We start from the raw sequence: 12,891 nt of genomic DNA on the forward strand, positions 1-12,891 counted from the left end.
CACGATGGCTGGATTGCGTTTACATTACACTGAGATCCGATCACAATGCGTCCTCGACTACCTCCGAAACTGGACACGCTGATCGGATAACATTCTGATCAGAAGCGCGTTTACACTCGTCTTTTCAATGTGTATGTGGACAACATCCAGATACAGGTCGCATGTTAATGCCAAGTGTAAACGCAGCCTCAGGGTGCGGGTAGCGACAGACTTTTTCACACAGCCTCTCTTCAAATTGGACATCCATTTTTTTTTTCAGCGCTTTCGCGGTTTTAACCTATAGAAAAAATGGTAGGCTGTCCGCAAGGAGCCTCGAGTGCAAAGAGGTAGGCAGTTCATGTAGGAACAATGTGCTTCTGTGACATTTTAAAAAAAAATCCCTGTATACAAAAATAATAATTTAACTGTAAAATAAAGGAAAAATTATACATATTGCCTTTTCATTCAAAAATAAAACAACTCAACTCAAGGTAGGCAGTGTAGGGTTTCCCGCAGAAAATGTGTTAGTACCTTCAAGTTAGCATACGTGTTGCCACCATACACATCAGCATAAATGCTCCTGATACAATTTTTTAATAAACAAAATAATACATTTGTTATTAAAGCATTAACATTCACAAACCACTGTTAATTTAACATAAAAGCAAGCAGGCTGCGTGCATGGTTTGCCATGACTGAATGCGAGCAAAGTGTAATAATTCCTAAAAAGCTGACATAGCGATCTTATACATCTCTGTTATTATCATTGATGACTGCACAATGAATCTTTCATAATGTCTACACTTTGTTTGTTATAATCAGAGGATTTGCCAGCATGCAGAATTCAGCACTGAACAAAAAGTCAGTTTTGAGCGGTGAGGAGTTTACATTATGTCAGTGATTGGCTACATCGCTCAACGCTGCAAACATGTTACAAATAGAAACTCTGGCCTGTAAATCGTGTCTATTTTCTTTTAGTTGTTCTTGTTGCTTTTCTGCAACAGATGAATAACAATTTATTAGTTTTTATGTTTTATTCATAGATATTTCTATTTAATCGTTTTATTCTCCCACAGCCCGCACACACAGAGAGTGCATTACCGCCCGCGCTCGCACTCTGCCATCAAATCTAGTCCCGCGCCGCACATCTCTAGATCGAGAGCCCGGCCCGAGTATAGCGGCGGGAAATATCGGACTCGGGCAGAGAATCTAAGCTCTAAACAGGACAGAGTAACACGGCGGATATCGCTCATATACATTGTTTTGACGATGTAGTTAGGCGGCAGGCGTGTGTTGCTTAGGCGGCCGCCTTTAGCACAGCACAGAGAAGGCAAAGTGGCGAAATCAGAATTAAATATAAACAATATATCGATATATACGATATGTCAAAATCCATATCGTGTTTATAAAATATCTTGATATATTTTAAATATCGAGATATCGCCCACTCCTACTCAGGACCAAGGGGTTTTCTCCAAGGGGAAATCTGTTTTCGCATGATCAAGGTCACGCGGCTATGCCTACGTGCCTCGGTCATGTAAAAGAACCTTGGTTCCTCGCCCAGGCCCAGTGTTGGGGGCTTCTTGTCGACGCATAATGCTATCGATGGATGCTTCCCTCACAAGTGGGGGGTGATCATGAGTGGTCACTCGGCGAAGGGTCTTTGGCAGGACCATCTTCCTTTTTGCAAATAATTGGCTAGAAGTGATGGCGGTATTCCGAGAATCTCAACACTTCCTGTCAGATCCGAGAGGTCAGCATGTGCCTGTCCTTCCGGCCAACACACTGCTCGTATATCAGAGCAGATATCCTGTTGAGGCAGGGGCTGAGGCCCGGGATATGGAGACTTCACCCAGAGGTGGTGGAGCTCCTTTGGGAGAACTTCGGTAAAACTCAAGTCTACCTTTCGCACCGTTTATACAACGCATTGCCCTTTGTGGTTCTCCCTGACGCATCCAGCTCTGATTGGACTGGATGCGATGTATTAGGTGTGGTTGAGGCTACACCTGTACGCATTTCCCGATATCTTTGCTCCCGGGAGTTCTGGAGAGGGTTTGCCGGGTTGGGGCTCATCTATTTTAGTAGCCCCATTCTTACCGGCCCGAGTGTGTTTCTCAGACCTACTGTCCCTTCTAGATGGCTCTCTCTTGGAGATTCCGATCAGGAGGGACTTAGCGTCCAAATCAGGGAAACAATATTTCACCCTCTTCCAGAATTATGGATCCAGTGGGCTCGGCCTATGAGGGGGCCTAGCTCATCGATTCAGGTCTCTCGACCGAGGTCGTGGAGACCATAGTCCAGTCTAGAGCTCCCTCCACGAGAATACTGAATATGCATTGAAATAGAAATAGAACCTTCTGAATCTTGTTATATCTACCCTGATGGTACAGTTCTTGATTTCTGCAATGAATGTTTCTTTGCTGGGTTATCTCAAGGAGAGATCCTTAATTTCGTTTTCTCTGTGGTACATGAGGCTGAGACCTGCACATACTTGGATTTGCACCTGGTATGGTGATAGTCTTTCTTCACCCCAGACCGGGTTGTATTCCTAGGTCCCCACTAAATTTACGGGTAATTTGTGCTGCAGGCCTTCTGTCCTCCACGTAATCCCCCAGATCAGGAAAAACTTAATCTTTTATGCCCTGTCCGGGCTTTGGATGCTTATGTCCACAGAGCTGCCCTGTGGCTTATATAAGAGCAATTATTTGCTTGCTTTGGGTTACCTAGTTAGGTTGCCCTGCATCTAAACAGATAATTAGCAAGTGAGTAATTGAGGCTATCTCACTTGCTTATGAAGCGGCCGGACAGCCTTCACCTTTGGCTGTCCGGGCCCATTCTACGAGGAGTATGGCTGCCTCTATGGCTCTAAATTCGGGAGTTTCCCTTCACAACATTTGTTATCAGAAGCTGTCACGCACTGCGTTCAGGGGTGGTTTATAGTTTCACCCGCCTATGACGTCTCGCTCTTTCATTGGACTGATTATACACGTGCTTCATGACGCAATACTTGGAAGTGTTCCCATTGCGTAAACGCAGCGTTTCGTTCCCTCTCAGGGAACTAAGGTTACATACGTAACCAGAGACGTTTGTTGTGTTACGAAGAGGAGTGATTGCAATGTTAAAGGAGTTTCAGTTATCATCAAGAGAGACTACAGGGATAAACCGATCTCTTCAAAGGTATTCAAAGTATTGAAGACGGAACTGATCGTTAACTCGTGAAAAGCAGTGGAGCTTGAGTAACGGGATATTAAATATCAAGAGCGGTTATTGCGGGACTAACTGACTTTATGGTTTCCGTTTCTCCCCTTTGAAAACCTTGATGGAACTAAATGACTTATTACTTACTATTTTCCAGATTCCTTCTTGGGAACAATTATTCTTATCCAAGACTATTTAAACTGTGTTGAAGAGGTTTTTTTGACACGAGTGAGCTGTGTTGTTTCTATGCTATTGGTTTTGTTTATTCCTATTCAGATGTGGTGTGATGAAATTGGTACACTGTCTTGTGAATACACTAAAAATTTGCATTTTGAGTCGTAGTATATTGGTTTTCTTTGTTTTACTCTTACAACATTGAGAATTCATGTTAATTATTGAGAACATGTGTCCTGTGTTCACTATCCTTCTTGACTTGACTTTAAAACAAAAATAAGGACATTTTGACAGAATATATATATGTCTGTCTAGCACCCCAGCATAACTGTAAGAGGGAAAGTGTTACAACATGATTCTTCAGAAATCATGTTACAAAAGATTCTATTTCAAAACAATGCTGTTCTTTTGAACTTTTACTCTTAAAATAAAGGTGCTGTATTGCCATCTTTGGTTCCACGAAGAACATTAGCATTCATGGAACCATAGCTATATGTTCTTGACAAGTCTCTACCACACTGTCAGAAAAAAAAGTTGTAACTTCAGGAGTTTAACAGCTTCTCACTGCAGGGCAGAGCCCTAAAAGACACCTTTCAATGTTTGCAAGTGGTGAAACCTTTTCAGTCAACATAATCAATCAGGAAGCCAAATAGAGAACAAATAATATGGAATTCAAAAGACTCACAGAATACCAAGAAATGTGATAAGTTCACATGGTCCTGCAAAATCCAAAACTAAACAAAAAACCAAATACTGCATGAACTAAACAATCAAACTAAGGCAAAGTTTGTCCTTATGAGACGATACACGATGTCATTCAAATCATCTGTGCGTGTTTTTTCCGTCTTGCATTTCCTCAACTTTACAGGAAAGTACATTCGTTATCAGATTTGGGCCCAAAAAATGTCCTTGTTTTTTCCAAGAGAAGCATGCTGAACTGATCTAGAAAACAAAATTACATGCTGGAGCGGCATAGTTAAGAAACTATGTAAAATATACTGAAAATTACAAATAGGCTACTGAAATATTTAATAACCTAGAAAATATAAATAAACAAGTTTTTAGGGCTATACTGTTTAGACTGTAAATATCCCTTTAAAAACCTGTAGTACAATTACAATTACAAGTACAATTTATTTCCTGTATTGACTTATTTGCTTCTGAAACATGCATTTAGGGTGGGACACTATGTTTTTTAATAGTAATTAACCTTTAGTTTTTGATTTGATTTGATTTATTCAACAATAATCATAAACTTATACAATCATGCCAGAGGCAGTTCATATACATTTGAATACAAAATGTTGAGGATAAAATACACAAAAAAGCCTCAGGCTTATTTCCATTGTGGTCCTCTACATGCATAAAATGAAACGAACAGTTCCAGTGGGAATAAAATAAAAAACAAGCAACTCACACCTTACAAATTCTTATGGGATCCTAATTGGAAAGCCATTTTTTAACTTCTCTTCTAAAGGGCCATGCCTCTTGTAATTGTATTAAATGATCAGGCAATTCATTCTAAGCAACTGCACTCGAGTACAAAAACGAATTCTTCCCAACTACACTTTTAAACCGGTACAAATATATACTATTTATCCTTGCCCTTGTAGAAATACAATGAACATCTCTCACAAAAACATAGTATTCATACAAGTATTTAGGAACAGTTCTCTAAATTATTTTGTACACCATCATAATTTGAATAAACATTACTCTTTTATCCACTTTTAAAATACCCAATTCCCTGAAATGGTTATTATTAAGTTGCATACGAGGATGTAACCCCAGAACGATTCTGCACAACCTGTTCTGAGCAGTCTGTAATTTATTTTTAACATGTTTTTTAGAGCCACTATACCAAAAAGTTACTGATTAGTCGAAATGAGGTTGCACTGATGCACCAGCTAACATTATCAGTTTCCATCAACCATGATTTGTTACTTTTAGTCACAGTAGGTGGTTTTAGAGGGATGCACATTCATATAAAGAGGAAGTCATTTGTCAAAAATTGGATAGCTACCCTTGTGACTGAAAAAATATATTTTTTGTTTGTTTTCCTGGACAAGATAAACAGGAAAAGAATGTATTCACAATTTATCACATATCTGCTAAATGACAGTTTACTTTGGCCAAAGAGCTAATAGACATGAGCCGCAAAACAACCACTTTAATTTAAAAAAAATTCATCTGAAACTTAAAAGTAATTTCTATATTTTATATTATATTATTTGTTTAGGATAACACAACATTCTATTTACTTTGTTGAGCTGTTGCTTCTGACCAATGTTTTAGATATTTTTCTTTACATATTTGAATAATTTGATTTGGTCTGATGGGGATTTGAGGTGTTCTGGGGTGCTAGACATGTTTTGGGTCGTTAGTCTCTCGCTTTATGAAAAGGAGGAGGATGTCATAGGTATTTAGCGCCATCTTGCTCCAAAAACGAATAGACATGAGATGAACTTAAAGGGATAGTTCAACCAAAAATGTTTTGTCATCATTTACAGGTTGTCAAACCTGTATGAGTTTCTTTATTCTGTTGAACACAAAAGAAGATAATTTAAAGAATGTTGGTAACACAGCCAAGTCAATGATACCATCAACTGTTTAACTAATTACTTTGTTTGTGTTTAACAGGAGAAAGAAACTCATACAGGTTTGGAACAAAATGAAGGTTAGTAAGTGCTGTGAAAATGTTCATTTTTGGGCTAACTATGCAAGGAAAGAAGCCATCAAAGGTTTTTTATTTTATTTTGTCATATAGGTCTATACATTATTGATTTTTCACAGTTGACACATTTTAATGTGAGAAGAGAGGTTTCCATAAAGTTATCAAAGACCATTTAAAAATAATAACAACTTAACCCCTTTTTTTAAATAGACATGAAAATGCACACTCCGAACTTAAATGGTTGTAATTCAAGGAATATATATGTAAGATTGGTCTTGTTTTAAAGAAGACATTTGGCAGATTTTTGTAGAAGTGAAATAAATTAAGAAAGTTAAACAGAAAAAAAGTTATAGAAGTTTGAGTTTATGAAAATGTACAATGTTAAAACATTTATTATTCATCTTTTATATAAAATATATATTTTCAAAACCTGAAGGACTCTAAAAATGCTAAAAATATATATATATAAAAATCAAAGCCAAAAATCTGAACAAGTTGTGTTTCAAATTTTAGGTTGATATAAAAAAATTAAAAATAAAACCTTTCAAGATTTTGTTTGGGCGCAGTACCAAACTTTTTCACTAGTTGACATTACTGCCCATATAAGGGCGCCTCCATTTCCATATGTTGTTTGAGTGATCTGAACCATTATTTTTACAATTTTCATACAATTTATGAAGTAGACATCCTATTCAGAAGTAGTATTGAAAGTTTGGCATATTTTGAAATAAATTCAACCTCTATTAGAAACACAAAGAGAACACGTATGTGCATTATAGCTCGCTGCCACATCATGGTGAATCTATTTATTTATTTTATTTTGTATTTATTTCACCTTTATTTAACCAGGTTAATCGGTTGAGAACAAGTTCTCATTTGCAACCGCGACCTGGCCAAGATAAGGCAGAAGGTGCAAGGCAACAAAGTTACACACAGCATACAAACATTCAAATACACAACCATACATATAGAAGACATTTAAAATGAATAAGACGTTAAAAGTAGATTGTTTAAAAATGTAAAATGTTATTTTTCATATTTAAAACATTTTCAGACCTTTTTTTCTAAAAGCTTTGAATGGATGCTATCTTTTGAACTCTTGGCATGAAAACAAACTGAGGTTTCTACCATTCTTTCATGATTTTTCATGTTCATCACTATTTCAAAATAAAGGTCTGAACACGCTTTATGAGTATGAAAATATTCTTGTTGCAAATTGATAAATTACGGCTCCTCTGTCATTTATATTGAATATCAGTCACCAAATATGTAATCTAGAGATTGTAAGCTTTCAAATGATATATAGTTTGTCAAGATTAGTTTAGGTTTAGTATAGGCCTACTGTTTTAAATATGTAACGTTTGGCCTAGCTGCTAATGGCTGTGGCAATGTCTATGTCAATATAAGGGGTTAAACAGCAACACGTTAACAGCGCTAACGTTACTTGAATACAAGGCAAATCAAGAATTGTGGCAAACATGTCATTTACATAGCTATTAGCGCATAAATGTCAATGAAAAATTACACAGAATGGTGATTTAAAGCAACACCAAGTAGTTTTTTAACCTTCATAATATATTTCCAAGACCCTTGTGATGGTACATCGACTTACAATAGGTTGAATGACACGTCTGCCATAGCTTGACGAAGTCTGTATCGCTTTTACTGGCACTACGGAACATCGGGGTTCGGATAGTAACCCGAGCACAAAAATAACTAAAGTTCGACTGCTTTACGGCATACCTCACTTCCCCCACCACTTCCTCAAGTGAGAGCGCGGTCTCTTGCTCTCTCTACCGTGCACGCGCTACGCGGTTTGGACATAGACAGTATATAAGATGGACACAGCGACCCCATAGACTTCAACGGAGAAAAGTGAAGCCCATTTGAAGCACTCACTTCCTGATCGCCAGGCGAACTGCGCAGGCTCAAACTGAGCTTGAACACGTGAGCAACGTGTCTGACAGCTGTCAGTCTTCTAGTAGCTGTGCGGAGAGAAATCTGAATCATTCCCTTCCGAATCTCGCAGAGACGGAGAGCGTGAGCATTAGCTGTCCATGAGCTAGCAGCAGGATCAACTTTATCACTCTCTGTGGGCTACTCCCTTCACTTTATCGGACTTTATGCCTCCACGTCCCCCCGATTACCTGCGAGCTTCTCCGCCGGTCTATACGGTAATTTCTCTACAGTGCGACAGAGAGTCGCGTGAGTTATGACGCAATCGTTAGCCTATTTTTACAAAAACGGCTTCTACGGGGCCATAACGCAAGGTACAAGGTAATGGAGCCTTTTATACATTGTCGAGTTTCTTTAGAAATAAATAATGGACAAATGGAGTCTTTGGACGCCTCAGATGTGAAGTTATTCGCTGTCAAAGTGACGCAAAAATGAATGGGAGTCAATGGAATGCTAACAGCAGGTGAAGTTCTGCTACAATGGCGGCGCCCGCGGAGGCTTCAGTTTCCGGCGGATGGATTACCCCCTTGGGTTTGGAGCAGTCTCTGTCTCGCGCGGGCGCGATCGTTCGCTCGCTCTAGATTCCAGGAGATTTTAACTAATTTGAGATTTTAAAAGGCTATTTTGTTGGTGCCCTCTCAGCACTCGGTGCCCTACGCACAGCGCGTGTATGTTTGGAGCATTATTCTGATGAAGCCCCTTTTTTAGGACAAAAAAAGTCATAAGCCTATCTAAACGGCGTGTACAAGTTTGGTAGGGCATTCTGGCAAGTAAATATGATTAGACGGACAAAATAATCTTTTAGGATAACTATTCTAATGACTGCAGGCTGATAGTCATGTTTGTTCATTTATTTTTCTGGCGAAAGTGTCTTGCCTCAGGTTATAATGCAAATCGATTTTTCAAATTTGCAGATTCATCTATGGTAGCTTGATATTATAATATTGACGATATATGGCTATTACCTACCAAACAAACATTGAATTGAATTAGCATATCCATTCTGTTAAACACGCTGGCTTGTAAACGTGAGCTACGCGATCTTTTGGCTTTTGAAAAAAATAAAACCCATGAAATTATGACATGCTGAAAAATATATGCCACTGTACCTGGGAAGAAGACATTTCACACACAACGCAGGCAGTCTGTCCAAGACGTGAGAACTCCTGCAGAGTTCGGTGATATCGGCTTGTCAACAAATGCACACTATATCCCATATAATAGGGTATATCCCCTGGTGTAACCATGACAGATTTTACGACAGTAGTAGAAGACAACACTGTTTCCCAACTGTAGGGGGACCCCGAGAGCAAAAGTTACATGGTGTTAGTTTAAACCATAGGTTTAAACCATAGACAGTATATAAGAGGTTTAAACCAGCTTCTCCCCTTATTAGACATTCTCTGGTTTAAACTAAAATCACTCATGGGTCACTCTAGGGCTGGTGTCTTTTAGTAATCCTGTAAAATATAGCCTATAGGTTCAGCCCTGTCAGTAACATATCAAAAATTTAAATTGCACATAATTCCGTTTAAAAAATATATATATATAGGCTTATACATAATAATAAACTTTTAATGACTAATGTTTCTACACAAATTAGTTTTTTTAAATATAAACATAAATGGTGGCTGTCATAAAAAAACTGTTCACATGATTTATTCAAACAACCTAAAATTAAATGTAAGTGCAGTGAACTGAAGAAGGGTGGCTTCTTCTTCGTCGGTGGCTTTTAACAGCAGCTCGCTTGATGTTGCACTACTGCCATCATCTGGAGGTAATTAACCCTTACACAAAGCAACATGTCATATTCTCGTCATCATTAGTCCTGTTTTTATTAGAAAGCAAAGCAGATTAGGCTTATGTTGAACAATTCTGTCAAAATCTTAAATCAGGTGAGAAATGTTTTGTCCCTGCTGGAGACCTCTGTCTGTACAATCATTTTTTTACCCCGTCGTTTTAGGTTCTAAATATCAATATGTTGAGGGGCAGTTTACATCCTTTAGTCAGTTAAGAGAGAAATTGTATTTACCTCATAATCTCTTTTTCTGCTATTTAAAAATTAAGCATTATATGTGAAGTCCAGAATTTGTGATTTTGAACTCCTCCTACAAGCAAGTTTTTGTTTTGTTTTTAATCCTCCTGACTCTAGGGGCCTTGTACCATGATGGTAGTTGAACAAACTCAGGGTTGCAGGATTAGTTTCGAGTTGACAAAACCAAACCAATCCAACCAGGGGCCTGTACCATGAAGGTAGCTGAACAAACTCGGGGTTACAGGATTATTTTTGAGTTGACAACCAAACCGATGCAATCAGGCTTTATTGGTACCATGACGCAGCTCATCAACTTTCTCTGTCAACTCAGGCTTTGATCCTTAAAGGACAAGTTCGGTATTTTACACTATATTTACGTTGGCACCGAACAACCAATCACGTTCGATATGCTAGAGCGATATATTTTTCCGCAGAGGAGCAAACGATAAATGTAATCTCTGCTGCCTGCTCTGCCAAAGCAAGAGAAGACTGTTGGAGAAAGATTGCTGATTGCGTTAATGCATAAGTTAAACACGTTCTATATTGATGTAAAGTTAGGCTATGTATATAGATATGTATATGTAATATAGCCTGCCCTATATTTTTATAATAGGCCTATATAAAAAATGTGCATGTATATAGGCTACTAAGAAATATTAATATTCATTGATTTTTAGATGCAACCCCAACTCCAAATGTTCTTGGCAGCTAGTAGATAAAGACAAAATATAATTCAAAGTGGTGAGTATTTACCACAACCTTTTATTATTTTTGTGAACATTTTATCACAAACACTTGTTTGCAGCAAACAGAAAAAAGAGTGAAATTCAGAAAACCGATGGAAGGCCACTCCTCCTGAATACACTGAGTGGGCTCTGAGTATAGCATTAAGGGACGGCCGATTATGGATGGAATTACAGGTGCTGTACAATCTGACCCTGGTGCTGGCTCCTCTAAGCAAGTAACACTGGGTACATGTGCGATACATTACTATTTTAAGTTTTAATATGGCTGACTGTATGTTCTGCAGTAGAGGGAAATGCAGTGTCCCTGTTGAAGCCAGCACACACACACAGTCTCGCACAGAGAGGTCAGTATGCAGCAGACACAACACCAGAAACATAACCTGCTTTATAACAGTTATGCTTTATATTGGATTTATTTATTAGGGTGGAGGGAAATGATGAAGACACTGTGTGTTCTGAGACAGTTGCTGAGGTGAATGCACTGGGCTTTTTATTATGGCAAACGTGTTGTGTGGCATAAAACAGGGACTGGCCCTTAAACATCTCTTTTATTGTAGGATTTTTCACAACCTGCCCCAGAAACTGAAGCTTCTACCTCAATAGGCTTCAGAAGAAATGTGAACAAGGTAAGGATTTAAAACCCTTGACATACATTTTTTTATTGACCATGTTTGTGGTGGAATTATGTTTCAGGTGGAAACAGACTCTGTCTTTACAAAAGGAGCCTAGAGCTAGACTGCACACTTAAGGAGCCGGACTGTTTGCTGAGGAGGCTCCAAATATAAAACAATTTAATTGGAGATCAAACTGCTGCATTAAACTGATCTGCAGTTTCAATGTGCTTTTATTAAGTGTAATATTGTATGGTGATTGCATCTACATCTGCACCAGCTGGGTGGTCAAGTGTGATTGGGTCAGGGTTCATCGGGGAGAAGCTTTGTGGTGGTTCTCGCTCCTTTCTAATGGTGGCTACATTGTGCAGAATGGCTCTGCGTTTTGGAGGTTGGTCATGCTGACAATGAGGTCAATCATCTCGTCGGCCCTGGAGTCACGCCGAAGAAAGGGAGTTGTCTCCGCGTTGGTGGAAAACCACATTTCGCCGTTTCTACCAATCCACCCAGATCCAGGATCCTCCGAATCCTCCTCGCCTTCAGTGGAAGCTAGAGGATGATGAGGGCATAGACATGTATAAAGGCTAGATGGCTTACCGGCGCTGAGAGCCAATGGGACCCGACGACGTCACACGGCGGCCATCTTAGGACAGGACCGCTCGTCCAGTTATAACATTCAAGTCTATTGTGCATGTAGTGCTGAAATAACTATATTTTGCTCAATTTTCAACCGATTTTCAAACGGCTTGGTGTGTCATAAACGTCAGGGATGCCATGAAACACACAGCTACGCTGCAATGTTAAGCGTTTCTCAAAACGTGAAGCTACAATTTAAAACATCGGCATCAGCACAAATCATAGCCACGTTAATAAGGTTTGTAGTAAACCAAACCGTTTATAAATCCGTCAAGAATTCAGCAAGTTACGAGCATTTGTCACTCACCTTCCGTCCACAGCAGCAGGGAGCAGCAGCGCAGTCTCCTGACCTAAGATGGCCGCCAAGTGACGACACAGCTGACTCCGCCTTGAGCCATCTAGCCTTTATACATGTCTATGGATGAGGGTGCCACATCCAAATCAGGATCTGACTCTCCTGAGTCTGTGGTGTCAGAGGGAGAAGACAATTCACCCTTGCAGCTTGCTGGAGGGGTCAGGCTGCAGCATCATCTCTAAAACTTCACTGCAAGTCAAGCCCTTTCTCATGTTGCTTGCTGCTCTTCTCACCATCAAATGACCAGCAGGCTTGCATGCAAGTGTTTAAATCCATTTGCTTTGTTTTTGTTTAGTCTGCATTTCTCACCATCAAAAGGCAGCAGATGCATAAATCCACTTTGTTTTGGTTTACTCCATGTAGTTCTGAGAGCTGAGGTGCATATTTTGATTTTCTCAGACGCATCTAGGTGAGTTCTCACACACATACACTATGCTATTATACTCCATATAACTCCCATGTAAAAGCCAGAAACTACACTTTTTTTTGCACAGGCCTATCTAAAGGGTTAGTGGTGCCACCTGGTC

The sequence above is a fragment of the Phoxinus phoxinus genome (assembly GCF_949152265.1).
Source record: "Phoxinus phoxinus genome assembly, chromosome: 6".
NCBI lineage: Eukaryota > Metazoa > Chordata > Actinopteri > Cypriniformes > Leuciscidae > Phoxinus > Phoxinus phoxinus.